The sequence below is a fragment of the Monodon monoceros genome, unplaced genomic scaffold, assembly GCF_005190385.1.
Source record: "Monodon monoceros isolate NGI ecotype Baffin Bay Population unplaced genomic scaffold, NGI_Narwhal_1 Super_Scaffold_11, whole genome shotgun sequence".
Classification (NCBI taxonomy): domain Eukaryota; kingdom Metazoa; phylum Chordata; class Mammalia; order Artiodactyla; family Monodontidae; genus Monodon; species Monodon monoceros.
In genome coordinates, this window is record NW_021703767.1 from 72,865,373 (window position 1) to 72,879,314 (window position 13,942).

Genomic DNA, 13,942 nt, shown 5'->3' on the forward strand with positions numbered 1-13,942 from the left:
TTCTTGCATCTTCTCGGTGTTTGCCTCCATTCTTTTTCCGAGGTCCTGGATCATCTTCACTATCATTATTCTGAATTCTTTTTCTGGAAGGTTTCCTATCTCCACTTCATTTAGTTGTTTTTCTGGGGTTTTATCTTGTTCCTTCATCTGGTACATAGCCCTCTGCCTTTTCATCTTGTCTGTCTTTCTGTGAACGTGGTTTTTGTTCCACAGGCTGCAGAATTGTAGTTCTTCTTGCTTCTGCTGTCTGCCCTCTGGTGGGTGAGGCTGTCTAAGAGGCTTGTGTACGTTTCCTGATGGGAGGGACTGGTGGTGGGTAGAGCTGACTGTTGCTCTGGTGGGCAGAGCTCAGTAAAACTTTAATCCACTTGACTGCTGATGGGTGGGGCTGGGTTCCCTCCCTGTCGTTTGTTTGGCCTGAGGCAAGCCAACACTGGGGCCTACCTGGGCTCTTTGGTGGGGCTAATGGCAGACTCTGGGAGGGCTCACACCAAGGAGTACTTCCCAGAACTTCTGCTGCCAGTGTCCTTGTCCCCACAGTGAGCCACGGCCACCCCCCGCCTCTGCAGGAGATCCTCCAACACTAGCAGGTAGGTCTGGTTCAGTCTCCCCTGGGGTCAGTGCTCATTCACCTGGGTCGCACTGCACACACTACTTTGTGTGTGCCCTCCAGGAATGGAGTCTCTGTTTCCCCCAGTCCTGCTTGACAATGTCTTTTGAAGAGTAAATTTTTAAAAATTGATGAAGTCCAGTTGGTAATTTCTCTTTTATGGCCCATACGTTTTGTGTTCTAAAAAAACTTATCTAACCAAGGCTCATGAAGATTTTGGCCTACGTTTTCTTCTAGGCTTTTGGCCAGAATATGATTTGACTGAATCCTGACTCTCTCCAGAATAGCTGCACGTGCCCCCTCCCACCAGCAGCTCAGGTTTCCTCTAACCCACAGCTCCGCAACATTTGGCATTATTCAGCTTTCTAACATCTGCCCGTCTAATAGGTAAAAAGTGATATTGCTTTGTTATTTTACTTTGTACTGTTCTGATGACTGAATTAAGTCAGTGTGCCTGTTATCTATGTGACTCCCAGTTGATTTTCTTCTCTTGTGTATCCTCAGTTGAAAGTGTTTCCCAGGCCCTTTTCTGAGCTTCCCACAAGTATCGTTTGGTCCTTCTGCCTTGTTTATTGTCATCACTGATGGCAATCAGATGTAATCAGAGGCAAACTAATTCTTTCCCCCAGTCATTGGCTTACATGGTGAGTGGTTTCATGAACAAGCAGGTGCCTGAATTTCAGGAGGAAGCCTCCATCGGTAGGGCTTTTGCTCCTACAGTGTTTGTTTTCTTTTTAATTGCAACAAGTAATGCAACAGCCAGACTTTTTAGACATCATATTTGGGGCTCTGTACTCAAGAAGGGAAACCATTCCTTTCTCAAGATGTTTGCTGCTTGCTAATAACATTGGAAAGTCATCATTATTCCGTATTTCTCCTCTCTGGGAAAGACAGATGTGGCTACATGAATTATCTGTTTTAGAGTCCAAGGCTCTGTCTTGAACATGTGTGCAATTCTGTGAGGCAGGTCAGGCCTATGCTGTGGAAGAAGTAGGATCAAAAGTAGAGTTTGGAAAACGAATAATACTCTGTCCAAATACTCTCTCAGTAACAAGCCAAATAAAAAACGATATAAACCTCCTCTACGTACTTTAACAATTATAAACAACATTTTAGGTATTATACTAAAATGCCAGTGCTTAGACCACTGCAGGCTGACTGCACAAGTTAAGCAGCATCAGGATCAAGCTACATAAACCCTCTAGGGGTAGATTCTTGTAAGGTCAAAAGGGTAGTCAGATTTCCCTTTGAGAGTCCCTGGGATCCTGTCACACATCATCTCAGAAACTGTTTTGCAAGTGTGGGTCATCATTTTCTCTGGTCATCTGTAGACTGTATTTTCATCCTGGATATTCTCTGAGTTCTACCCACAGTATAGTCTCCTCCTTCTAGTCTGATCTCATCTCCTGCACAGGTGGCCACATTTTACTACTCGAGGTACTACATTTAGGAAGGAAAATCTGATGCTTTAAGAAGCAAAAAATGTGCATCTCTACACCTCACCCCCATTGATGCACATCACCTCAGCTATGGATACATTCAAGAAGTAGAGGGCTGTCCTGGTTTCAGAAGAATAACTCATTGGGAGCCACCCCAGTGTTTAGTAGCAGGAGGGTAATGTTTGTACAGGGCCACAGTATACGGTTGTGCAGTTGGTGCACTGCACATAAAGAGCCAGTAGAACTTGTGAATGGGGACTGAAATCCAAGCTAAGTGTCCTGACTTGGAGATAGCTCTTCCCAAAAGGGGCAGCACAAAGGTGCCCTGTAAGCTACCAGAGGCCCCCACAGGGTCAGTGCTGGATCCCAGAGGGCCAGACCCAGGGCTTAGGGAAGGATGAGAACAGGCTCAGGTTGCTGTTCTATTGCACCTTGTAGAAATGATATGCTTAGGAGGCTGCCTGAGAGATTGCACATGAGTGACATCAGAGAAAAGGGCTACATCAGCAGTTCTCAATGGAGGAAGGGGGAAGGGATTGCCCCCGAAGGACAGTTGGCAACATCTTGAGGTATCTTTGATTGTCATGACTGGGGGCTGCTACTGGCGGTTAGAGGCCAGAGATGCTGCTAAACATCCTACAAGCCACAGGACATGCTCCATATTAGAATTATCTGATCCAAAAAAATCAATAGTGCCACTGTTGAGAAACCCTGGATGATGTGAAGATAAGAGGAATGAGTTTCCTCCATAGGTGAATGTGTGGGTAGTAATGTGGTTGTTTTAACCTATATTTAAGAGTGGCCCGTGGTATACTTCAGGTTTTTCCTCGAAGTAAAGGTTCTTCCTCCGCCCCAATTCTACCCCATCCCACTCTCATTTCCCTCCCACCTGTCCCCCTGGTGCCGTGGGAAAACAAGATGCTCAAAAGAAACTTCTGCATAATGATTGTGCGAGTGTCCATGTGCATGTGCCTACATGTGTGTGAGAGAGAAACCAAGACAGACTGAGAAACGGAAAAAGACACTTAGAAATGCAGAAAGAGGTGTGCAGGGAAAGACAGTGAGGGAGTCGGCGAGAGGCAGACGGAAAGAGAGAAAAACCCACAGAGGGCTGATCTCCAGCTAATTTTTTTTTTTCAACAAATCCCACCTGTAATAATGCCCGAGCCTGGAAACTCAGTGATAACAAGTCCAGGTCCCTGCATTCCAGTCTCTCCAAGAGACAGAGGCCACCAGCTGTAACAAGTGTGGAAAGTAGAAAACTCACAATAAGTCACAAGCAAAGCTGGAGAGAACTTTGTTCTGAGGGTGAGGTGGGAGCACCGGGGGAGGCTTCGGGGGAGGCGACCACTGAGGTGACCAGGGAGGAGAAGCATTTTGTTGTGGAAACAGAATGAGGAGTGAGGATTCTTGGTAGGTGGGTTTGGGGAATGGCAGAGGGTTGGGAGGTGAGGATGCAGGGTGGACCTGGGCATGGAGGAGTAGCGGTGAGAAAGGAGGTTGAAAAGGGCAGTTATGACCTGCATGAACCCCCAGGGCAGGATTAGACCTTGAATCCGTGCTTGAAGTTGTACACGTGGAGGATGCCTAGAGTTTCTTGTGTAATATTTCCTCACCTCTTTCCAGCTTTTGCCCTTTCAGTGAGGCCTACCCCAGTGACCCTACGAAAACTTCAACCCACCCCCTGGCATCCCCAGCCCCTCTATCCTTTCTATAGTACTCATCACCTAATAACATGTTATATACAATTTATTTATTAATTTAATGTTTTTATTCCTTGACTAGAATATAAGCTTCGTGAGAGCAGGGATTTTCTTTCTTTTTTTAAAAAAATTAATTAATTAATTAATTAATTTCTGGCTGCATTGGGTCTTCGTTGGTACACGTGGGCCTTCTCTAGTGGCAGCGAGCGGGGGCCACTCCTCGTCATGGTGCGCAGGCTTCTCACTGCAGTGGCCTCTCTCGTTGCAGAGCACCAGCTCCAGGCACATGGGCTTCAGCAGTTGTGGCACATGGCTCAGTAGTTGTGGCTCGCGGGCTCTAGAGCACAGGCTGAGTAGTTGCGGCGCACGGGCTTAGTTGCTCCACGGCATGTGGGATCTTCCCCAACCAGGGCTCGAACCCATGTCCCCTGCTTTGGCAGGTGGATTCTCAACCAGGGACTGCGCCACCAGGGAAGCCCCAGGGATTTTCTTCTGTTTACTAATGTATCTAAACCAGTGCATCGTGCATCATAAATGCTCGATAAATATTTGCTGAATGGATGAACATGGGAGCTGGAGACATTACCCCAGCTGTCAGCCCCTTCCCAGAACTTTACATTCCTGATAGCTGCTCCTCAGGAGGTATGATAGTTTTCTAGTGTTGCATAACAAATTACCACAAACTTAGGGGTTTAAAACAACACACGTGTTTTATCTCACAGTTGCTGTGCTTCAGGAATCCCAGCAAAGCTTATCTGGATCTGCTGTTTAGGGTCTTTATAACTGTAATCAAGGTGTCAGCTGGTATAACTGAGTCACTTGGCTGTACAGCAGAAATTAACACAACATTGTAACTCAACTATGCTTCAATTAAAAAAAAGAAAATGGTGGCAGCTGGGGCTGAGTCTCACCTGAGGCTCTGCTGAGGAAAAGTCCACTTCCAAAGTTCCCTCAGGTTGTTGGCAGAGCCCAGTTCCTGCGGCTACGTGACACAGAGCTTCAGTTTCTTGTTGGCTGTTGGCCAGAGGCTGTTCTTAGCTCCTAAAGCCAAGTTTCTTGGCACGTGGGATTCCCCAACGTGGTCACTTGCTTCCTCAAAGCTATAGCAAGGGAGACAGAAACTCCAGCAAGATGGGCACTACAATTTTATGTAACAGAATAATGTAATTACATACACATAGTCACCCACATCCTGTCACCTTTGTCTTATGGTAGAATCAAGCAAGTCATAAGTTCTACCCACACTCAACGGAAGGGGATCACACAAGGGCGTGAACACCAGGAGGTGGGATCAGAGGGGCCATTTTGACAGAAAGTCCACCTCAGGAGGTGACAGCTGGAGGTGATGCTTCTCCTTTGCATGCAGGCAGTCCCTTGGTCTTATGCACACCTCAACCTCTGCACCATATTTGAGTTATTTATATATGCTAAATATGTATAACATATTTACATATGCCTCTCCCACAAGATTGGGGGCAGGAATCATTCTCACTCCTCTTCAGAGTCAGCGTCTGGCACAAAGCCTGGCACATAGGAAGTCATCAGTTTGGGAAGAATGGGTAAAAGGATGGGTGGATGGATGGATAGTGAATGGATTTATGATATATAGATGGAAGAAAGGCAGAAAATAAGGGAAAATGTGGTGACAAAACAAGGTGAAGGCAAAGCACCTGGACAGAAGGAGTGTGGCCCTCACCTGACAGCGGGCCACACACTGTGAAATGAGAAGGTGAAGCAACGGGTGTGGATCTGCCCACAGTCCCAGCCTCATTCCTGGAACTGTCACTTGGACTCTTCCTACCAGGGCAGCCAAGAGACCAGAGGCAGGTAGCCCCTCTTTCCCAGAGCTTCTGTTTTCTCTTCAGGAAATAGGAGTGGAAAAAATCATGAGGGATGACCAAATGTTCCATGTATGAAGACACCAATGAAATCCTGCATCTCTTTGTGACTTTGGCAGGTCTGAAGGCAATTTCCTAAGAAATGAGCTGACGGAAGAAAGCATTACTTTGTAATCCTCTCCAAGGCTCAAGGGAAAGGCTTTGGATAACAAGGGACTTTAAAAGTGCTTCAAACAATAAATATTGCAGTTTGAGCAGAACCTTCCCGAGCTCCTGCAGTGAGGGGTGATGAATCCAGGCCTTGGCCTCTGAGTGCAAGATGGAAGCCAGGTCACAGGCGTGCCTGGTGCTGGAGACGGGGTCTCAGGCTGTTGTTCCTCTACCAGAACTGTGAGGCGGCTATCCCAGGGCAGACTCAGCTGATGATGCTTATGTGTTTCCACCCAGTAATGCCTTGTGGGAGGAAAGATGGCGACACATTTTCTGGCTGAGAGCTTTAGGCTGGGTGACCTTAGGTTAAAACTTTACGTGTGCATATACTTTTCCCCTTTTGCTTGAATTTTTATGATTTCTTTTGTTCACTTGATCAGTCATTTGTTTTATGTCAGGTAGAGGCCACTAATAGCCAAGGTGAGTGAATTTTGTGACAAGGTCACACCAGAGGCTATACTATTTATGTCATATGTGCTAATCAGGGCCAGACAGTAAGGCTGAGGAACACCATTGTCTTTAGAGGTGACAACTGAGCCTTTGCACGGGTCCATGTTTGTAAAAACCTTTAGAACAGAAGTCTGTGAAATGTTTGGTGCTTAGTCTCCCTGGTGTTGATGAACCACAGAAACTCTGGGTATTCTGACCCATGAAGAAAATGTCAGGTTCCAGGACAAGGCACTTTTTTTCTTTTTTAAAATCTAAAATGAAATTTAATGCCATCTAGGAAGGAGTGGATATTCATGGGTATTTTGAGGACATATAGGTAAAGTGAGTTCAGAAATAATAGAGTATATGGAAAGATATGCAGAGGCTAACTTAAATAAATATTTTAACCTGGATTTCTCTTGCTGTGTTTTCTTTATAACCTGTCAGCCTGCCACCACCAAGCTAAAGGAGCTTAAAGCAAATCTGGAAAATCCAATGAATAACAGTGGGGCTTTATTTACTAAAATTGCCCTGAGAGCAAAACAGTAAGGAGAACTTGAAATTTCCCAACACAGTGTTCATCCTTGTTTTGAAAGCAATGTCCTCATTTGAGAAGAAAGGGGCTTTAATCTCTTCCTCATCACATTGGCTCCTCTCCTAGCTTTTTGTTTGAGTTCTTCCTCTCCTCTGTAGAATTCCAAACATGAGGAGCATCATTCCTCTGGATCCAAAACCAGTAACTTGACCTGGAAACATCATGAGAAATATTAGAAGACCACTAGTTCCCTGCTGGGGTCTCTGTGTCCTGAGTCCACACTTCAGGCCCAAACCTTTAAAAGCTTTTTTTTTTTTTTTTTTCTAAAATTTATTTATTTATTTATTTTTGGCTGTGTTGTGTCTTTGTTGCTGCACGGGGCTTTCTCTAGTTGCGGCGAGCGGGGGCTACTCTTCGTTGCAGTGTGCAGGCTTCTCGTTACGGTGGCTCCTCTTGTTGTGGAGCACGGGCTCTAGGCACGCGGGCTTCAGTAGTTGTGGCACGCAGGCTCAGTAGTTTGGCTTACGGGCTCTAGAGTGCAGGCTCAGCAGTTGTAGCGCATGGGCTTAGCCGCTCCGCGGCATGTGGGATCTTCCCGGACCAGGGCTCGAACCCGCGTCCCCTGCGTTGGCAGGCGGATTCTTAACCACTGTGCCACCAGGGAAGTCCCTAAAAGCTTTAAAAGTTGACTTGGCTCAGGTGGGAAGCTTTTGTATAAAGGCATCAATAAGTACCGATTCTCCTGCTGGGGGCATAGCACGTTGCTCAGCATGCTGAGGGAACACAAAAGGATTAAAGTCATGACCCTTACCCTCTGGTGACAGATGTGGCTTATTCCAGGATCACTGGGAGCCCCTGACCAGGGAACTCACTCTAACTGGGGAGCATTTCCAACTCAGGTAATACCTAGTGTTCACAGCCAGTCTGAGTGGTTTCATGCTGGGTTCCTGGGCAGCGTCAAAGAAAATGCAGAGCCATCACCCCACTTGTTTCCTCAGAATGGACTAATCTAGAAGACTTTCTGTGAAGGAAAGAGTGCATCATATCACACACACACACACGCGCACGCACACGCACACACCCCAGTTGTTTGTCGCAAGCACGTGCTGCATATTCTCTCAGGGTCCACCTTGTGTCCCAGCCCTTCCCCTGACTACTACCTGAGTGGAGAGGTTTCTGATGGCACAGCCTGGGCTCACCCTCAGTAACTCGTTCTCAGTAAATCGTCTCTGGTAGAATGAAGGACTTCCTTTCCATATACTTCCCCCTTTCAACATCAGATCAAAAGGAAAGAAAGAGATTGCTCACCATCTCCTGTTCTCCCAGCGAACTTGTATGACTGTCTCTTTCCTCCTAAACCTGGGTCTCTCAAACTGCTAGCTTTCCATCTCTATTCATATTTCTTCTTAAGAAATTTCACCACTGTGGAGTATTTTTCAAACGGATGGACACTTCTAACAAAAACTGCTTTCTTGATGGGTCCATATCCTTTTGACTTTCTAATATTTAAAAATGCATTTGGATACAAAGGCCTTCCCCATCTATCTTATCTGGAATAGGTCCTACCCTCCTGTCCACCCTGGCTCACCTTTCTCTATTTATACAGCCCCACTCATTTTTAAAATCAAGTTTTGTTTGTTTACTTGAATTTTTGGTCCGTCCTCCCCTGCTGGGCTGTAAGCTCCATGAGGGCAGAGACCACATCTGTTCTGCTCTCCAGTGTACCCCCAGCACCTAGCAGAGTGCCTGCCACGTAGGAGAATCTTGTTAGAACATTTGTTGAATGGATAAATAAAGTAGAATGTACATAATAAGTGATATATCACTTAGCTAATTAATTTTAAATACGTTTAACAAATTTAAATAAATTTCCTTAGCTAATTAAAAGTGAAATGCAGGGTGAAGTAGAGTGGAGGGTAAGCAATGCCAGCTTTGTCAGGATTGAGTCTTAGGAGAGTGGAGCAGAGTACATAGGAGCTAACAGAGCTGACGGGTCAAACAAAGGCACCTGTCATCGTGGGTGTAAATGCCCACAGCTGCCCAGGGGTCAGGGAAGCTGAGGGAGGACCTAGGGGAGGGGAGAGCAGATATGGGCCTGGTCCCTGCTTCATGCAAAGGAGGTGGGCCAGCAGATACACGACCATATGTGTGAGCTACAAAATGACTGCTGCTTCACTTCCACCCTCCAAATCTCACATGAGAATCCCTCTGGTGGCCCACCCTATCCAAAAACATGAAGGAAAGGAAAGTGTAATGTAGCCTAGCCAAGTTAACACATTACAAAGCCACTATAGTAGGCACTCACTGTTTGTTGAAGGACTGCTTGAATGAATGGATGCTTGAACAAATGAATGATTGAATGAGCTGGCATGGCAGCAAGAGGCATTTGGCCATCTGGTCTCACCAGAATGAGCACTCTGTGAGGGATGGGATTTTTGCAGGTTTCATTCATTGCTGTATCCCCAGTACATGGAATGGTACCTGGCCCGTGTGGGTGCTTGAGAAAATTTTGTGGAACGAATATTGAATGGTTCTGGCCCAAAGTCAAAAGGACTTGTGTGGAGTCACTAGAAGACACAACTGAATGAAAATTTTTCTTTGGTACAGGGTGTGGGAAATGCCTGAGGAGCCATTTTATATATTTAGCATAAATGGGCATGACGTGAAACAAAGGCAAAACCATATTTCCTTCTCTTGCAACATATCTCAAGAGAGCAAAATATAAAATCGTTGTAGTGACAGTGGAGCAAATATCATAAATAATATATCGGTTATAGAGAAGCTTGGCTACTAAGAGCCAAGAATCCTGGCTAAGGGGGACGAGAGGGGAGAGGAAAAGTGAGTTAGAAACATTTTATTCACAGCCTTCTCCAGGTCCAGGTGGGAAGCTACAAAGCAGAGTAAATCCTAGAAGTGGCCTTGACCTGCTGTGAAACCTGACAGGCCACGGATACCCCAGGGCCAGAGTCATTCAGTTACAACCAGGCTATACCCTTAGGCAGGCTCCTAGAACTTAGTCCTGGGAGGGCTCAAGGTTTAGCTCAAATATTCCACTTCTCTGTTGGCAGGTCTCTGTCGGAAGGTCTCACATGAACTCTGATGCAATTGGAGCATCCCTTTCACCTTTTGTCTCCCTGTCCCTCATATGATCTCATTTTTGTTTCCAAAGATACATGCCTCCTCTCTATAACTCTTCTACAACCCTATCCCTATATATCAGAAATACCAAATGGTAACCATGGTTCTCTCTGGCTGGTGGAATTACTGGCTTTCATATGCTTTTCTTCTTTGTGCTTTCCTGTGTTTTCCACTTTTTTTGAACATGAATTACTTCTATAATCACACACACAAAACAGTACAAAAGTACTTTTAAGTACTATAACTAAGGGTAACTGGAGCAATGAAAAAGAGAACTATTGTTTGTATGTTTTCAAAATAAATATTGCCGGCAACATCTTACATCTCAGCATGAGCAACTTAAACTGTAGATGCTGCTTCTAAGCTACAATATCATTGATATGTGAGATACCTGTGATATAGCAACAATATGGCACTTGTACTTGGTACTGAATTTCTTCTAGATGTAGCACCCTGGGAAAGTTTATGATCAGCCAAATGTTGTTGGTTTTCAACTTGAATTAGACTTTCTGTGATCTTTATACCTGATATAAACTAAAAGACTCTCTATTTGTCCACAAAAATGAAATAAAGAAAATGAGATAACTTTCCACTTATTATGTGTGGTATCTGCAGAATTACAGACCTAAATATTAAAGAAAAGATGTCAAGGTGCCAGCAGCACCAGATTGAAGATGGCAGCCAGCAGGAGGCTGATGAAGGGGCTTGAAGACATCCTCAAATGTGAGATGAAAAACTTCCTTTACATCTAGGTTGATGAAGCTACTTTGTTGACCTGGCAAGGGCTTATGGTTCCTGACAACCCTCCATATTGATAAGGGGGCCTTCAGAATCGAAATGAGCTTTCCAGCAGACTACCCACTCAAGCTACCAAAGATCACATTTAAATTGAAGATCTATCACCGGAACATGGATGAAAAGGGCAGGTCTGTCTGCTGGTAATTAGTGCTGAAAACTGGAAGCCAGCAACCAAAACCAACCAAATGAACCCCCCAGCCCAAGGACAGTAAAAAATTCTGTAAGAACGTTGAAGAGTTTACAAAGAAATATGGGGAAAAGCGACCTGTGGACTAAAATCTGCCACAACTGATTCCAGCGTGTGAGCAGAGACCCTGAGCAGTGCATTCGGATAACCCAAGAAGCAGGACTCTGTGGAAGATTGACATGGGCACCGCCCAGCATCTGCTTGTGGCAGTTACTAATTTTCTACAATTTTCATAATCAAACGTGGTCTAGGTAACCTGTAAAGATAGGATTAAAATTTTAAGATGTTCTAAGAGAAGAAAAGATGTCAATAAATGGTGTCAGTGGACATGAAAAATGTGGTTACCACTGTGTCATGGATCTAATAAGCGGTATAATGAAAAAAAAAACAGAAAAGAAAACTGAACTGAATACTTGGCTTTAAATTAAAACCAGGGCATGGGCTTCCCTGGTGGCGCAGTGGTTAAGGATCTGCCTGCCAATGCAGGGGACATGGGTTCGAGCCCTGGTCCAGGAAGATCCCACATGCCACAGAGCAACTAAGCCCATGTACCACAACTACTGAGCCTGTGAGCCATAACTACTGAGCCCACGTGCCACAACTACTGAAGCCCACACACCTAGAGCCCGTGCTCTGCAAGAAGAGAAGCCATTGCAATGAGAAGTCCGCGCGCAGCAACAAAGACCCAACGCAGCCAAAAATAAAATAAATTTATTTTTAAAAAAATTATAACCGGGGCATATTTGAGGACCAAGTTTTATGATTCATCCCTATTTTCGTAGCAGGTTAAAACCCATTGACAATAAAAAAGTATCAAAGTTTCTTCACCCAAATATCTCCAAACAAATCACTAGAGATGTCCTCAGTAAAGTGGATATGTAAGATTAAGATCATTCTAGACTTTGGAGAGCTAAATTTTATGTTTCCTCCTGCCCTAATTCTTGGTAGAGGTGAGTCAATAAGAGGAAAACTCACTTCTGTCCCCAGGTCACAGTCCTGGTCTTCCTCTGCTTCTCCTCTTCTCTCAGACTTCTTCCTTATTTTATCCCCAGGTTCGGTGCTTCAGCCAAGCAAGGCCCAGGGCCCTCCTGAGGAGTAAAGGCTTGGACTGAGGACAAGCTCACTGCCATCTCCCATCATTTGTATCCAGGCAAAAGTGGGTGAAATGAGCATCAAGGGCAGTCTTGGGAAGGGTGTGAAGGATGGAGACAGAGGGAGAGTCAGCAAAGGGAAACTGGCTGCCTGAGAAGCATGTGGAAGGGAAAGGAGCAGTCCTCTTGGACGGGGAGAATTGCAGGAACGCTGTATGTACGTCTCTGTGTCCCAAGTTTGGTTTGCACTAGATGAAAGAGTGACCTCTTTTTCCCACAAAGAACGCTTGTCCAAAATCAGCCAGGCACTTCGTTCTACACTCTCCAGATCAGCTCAGGGCTCTCACTAACTTCGCAAGGCTGGTTCTGATCTGACCACTAGAGACTTATCATAAAGAGTCTGCCTTTCTCCCGGAGTCCAAGGACCTCAGCTCTTGGCCACACACAATCACATAGATATATAATTAATATATCTATGATAAACCCTCCTCAAATAATCAGTTCTTCAATTTGGTGGAAGAACCAACCAGACCATTTGGGTCCTGCAAATAGACTAACCCATGGAATCCTGGAATTTTCCCATTCTCAGCCACTTAATTTGTGCTGGAGACGTTCATATTCGCCAAGTGTCCACTAGACTGAGTGCTAAACAAGTTCATAGGGGTAAGACCATGAGAAAAACACACAGAAGAAATTCTTCTGGTGTTAAAACAAACTCTGTGAGGACAAAATGTACTTGGAGTTCGACTCCATCTCTTCTGTCTCGTGGTGGGTTACTACAGTTCATCAGGAAAATAGTTTGAAATTTGCAAAACCTCCAAATCCTGCCTTGGGGAGTCTGTGCCTGTTGGCTTTCTCACAGCTTCTTTGTGACCATAGGATGGGTTTAATAACCACACTCCGGCTTGCACAACTATTATTATCCCCATCAGAGAAATGCAGTGCAGAAAAACAGAACCTGTGTTTGCATTTCCTGTTTCATATAAACAGTTTCATCTAAGACAACAGCATAAGCTATGCATCCATGACTATAGTCCTCTCCTGGTGCTGAGGCTGGAGGGCCTGCAGCAAATGGTTTCAAAATGGAAGCATCTTCCCCAGCTGCACTCTCCACATGGCCTCCTTTCTCACCTCGCAGCCTATCTCTCTGACTCTCTACCCCCATGGTGGGTGCATAAAAGAAATGGGGACCCAGTGAGTCTTGGTGCTTCTGCGGAAGCCCACAGGCCCTGATCAGAGCTGACAGTTTGGGAGGTAGAGTGAGGCCAGTGGACTTAAAGATGCAAGCAGAGTTATGTAGGGATCCAAGGATTTTAATGGTTCCTAAGCTAATACAACCTTCTCCCAACTTCCCTTTCTGACTCCCCTGACCTGCCTGGGGTCTTGTCTTCTTCCTATACTAGGTACCAAATCACAGTCATAGAATGTTAGTGGCAAGAAAGGATGAACTTTGATCTGGGCAGAGGAAGTTCCTTGCCAAAGTCAGCCACAGATTGATGACAAAGCTGGGCCTAGAACCCGTCTGTCTTGATTCACAGACCTGTGCTCTTTCCAGAAGCCCTAACATGAAGAGGATTCTTTAACTGAGCTGTTATGGAGATTCTCACTGATTCTTGCCTGTAAATAATAATGGCCTGTCAAGATACCAAAATTGAAATAAGACAAAATAGGATAAACCTTAGTTGGCTACAACATCATTGAGAGGAGACTACAAACTCCCTCATCCCTGACACTCTCAGGGATCTGAGTAGGGTCTAGTATCATGGAGGACAAGGTTGGTCACATGAATCCTTCCTTCCCTCTGCTGTCCACCCAGTGACCATTCACAGCATGACTCATCCCTAACATGTTTAGCTGTAGGTCTCTAAAATTTTAGATGCTCAGGAAAGGAAGAGGCCTTAAAGAGCATACAGAATAACTACATGTCTGCGTGTATCACATATGTTAGAAGCAGCTGCAAGTCT

General features: G+C 45.2%; 1 protein-coding gene and 1 pseudogene across 4 annotated transcripts in view; both read left to right on the forward strand.

Moving 5' to 3' along the window:
- Positions 1 to 13,942, forward strand: part of APOD (apolipoprotein D) — an 83,980-nt gene that overhangs the window by 44,634 nt on the left and 25,404 nt on the right. The window contains exon 1 of one of the 4 annotated variants that reach the window (XM_029214638.1): positions 848 to 997. The exons of 2 other annotated variants lie outside the window; for them this stretch is intronic. The gene's annotated coding sequence lies outside the window, so the exon portion shown is untranslated. Of the gene's footprint in view, positions 1 to 847; positions 998 to 11,939; positions 12,044 to 13,942 lie in introns of those variants that run through there. One more of the 4 variants, XM_029214641.1, reaches the window with a different exon arrangement.
- LOC114890771 lies at positions 10,577 to 11,358 on the forward strand (annotated as a pseudogene).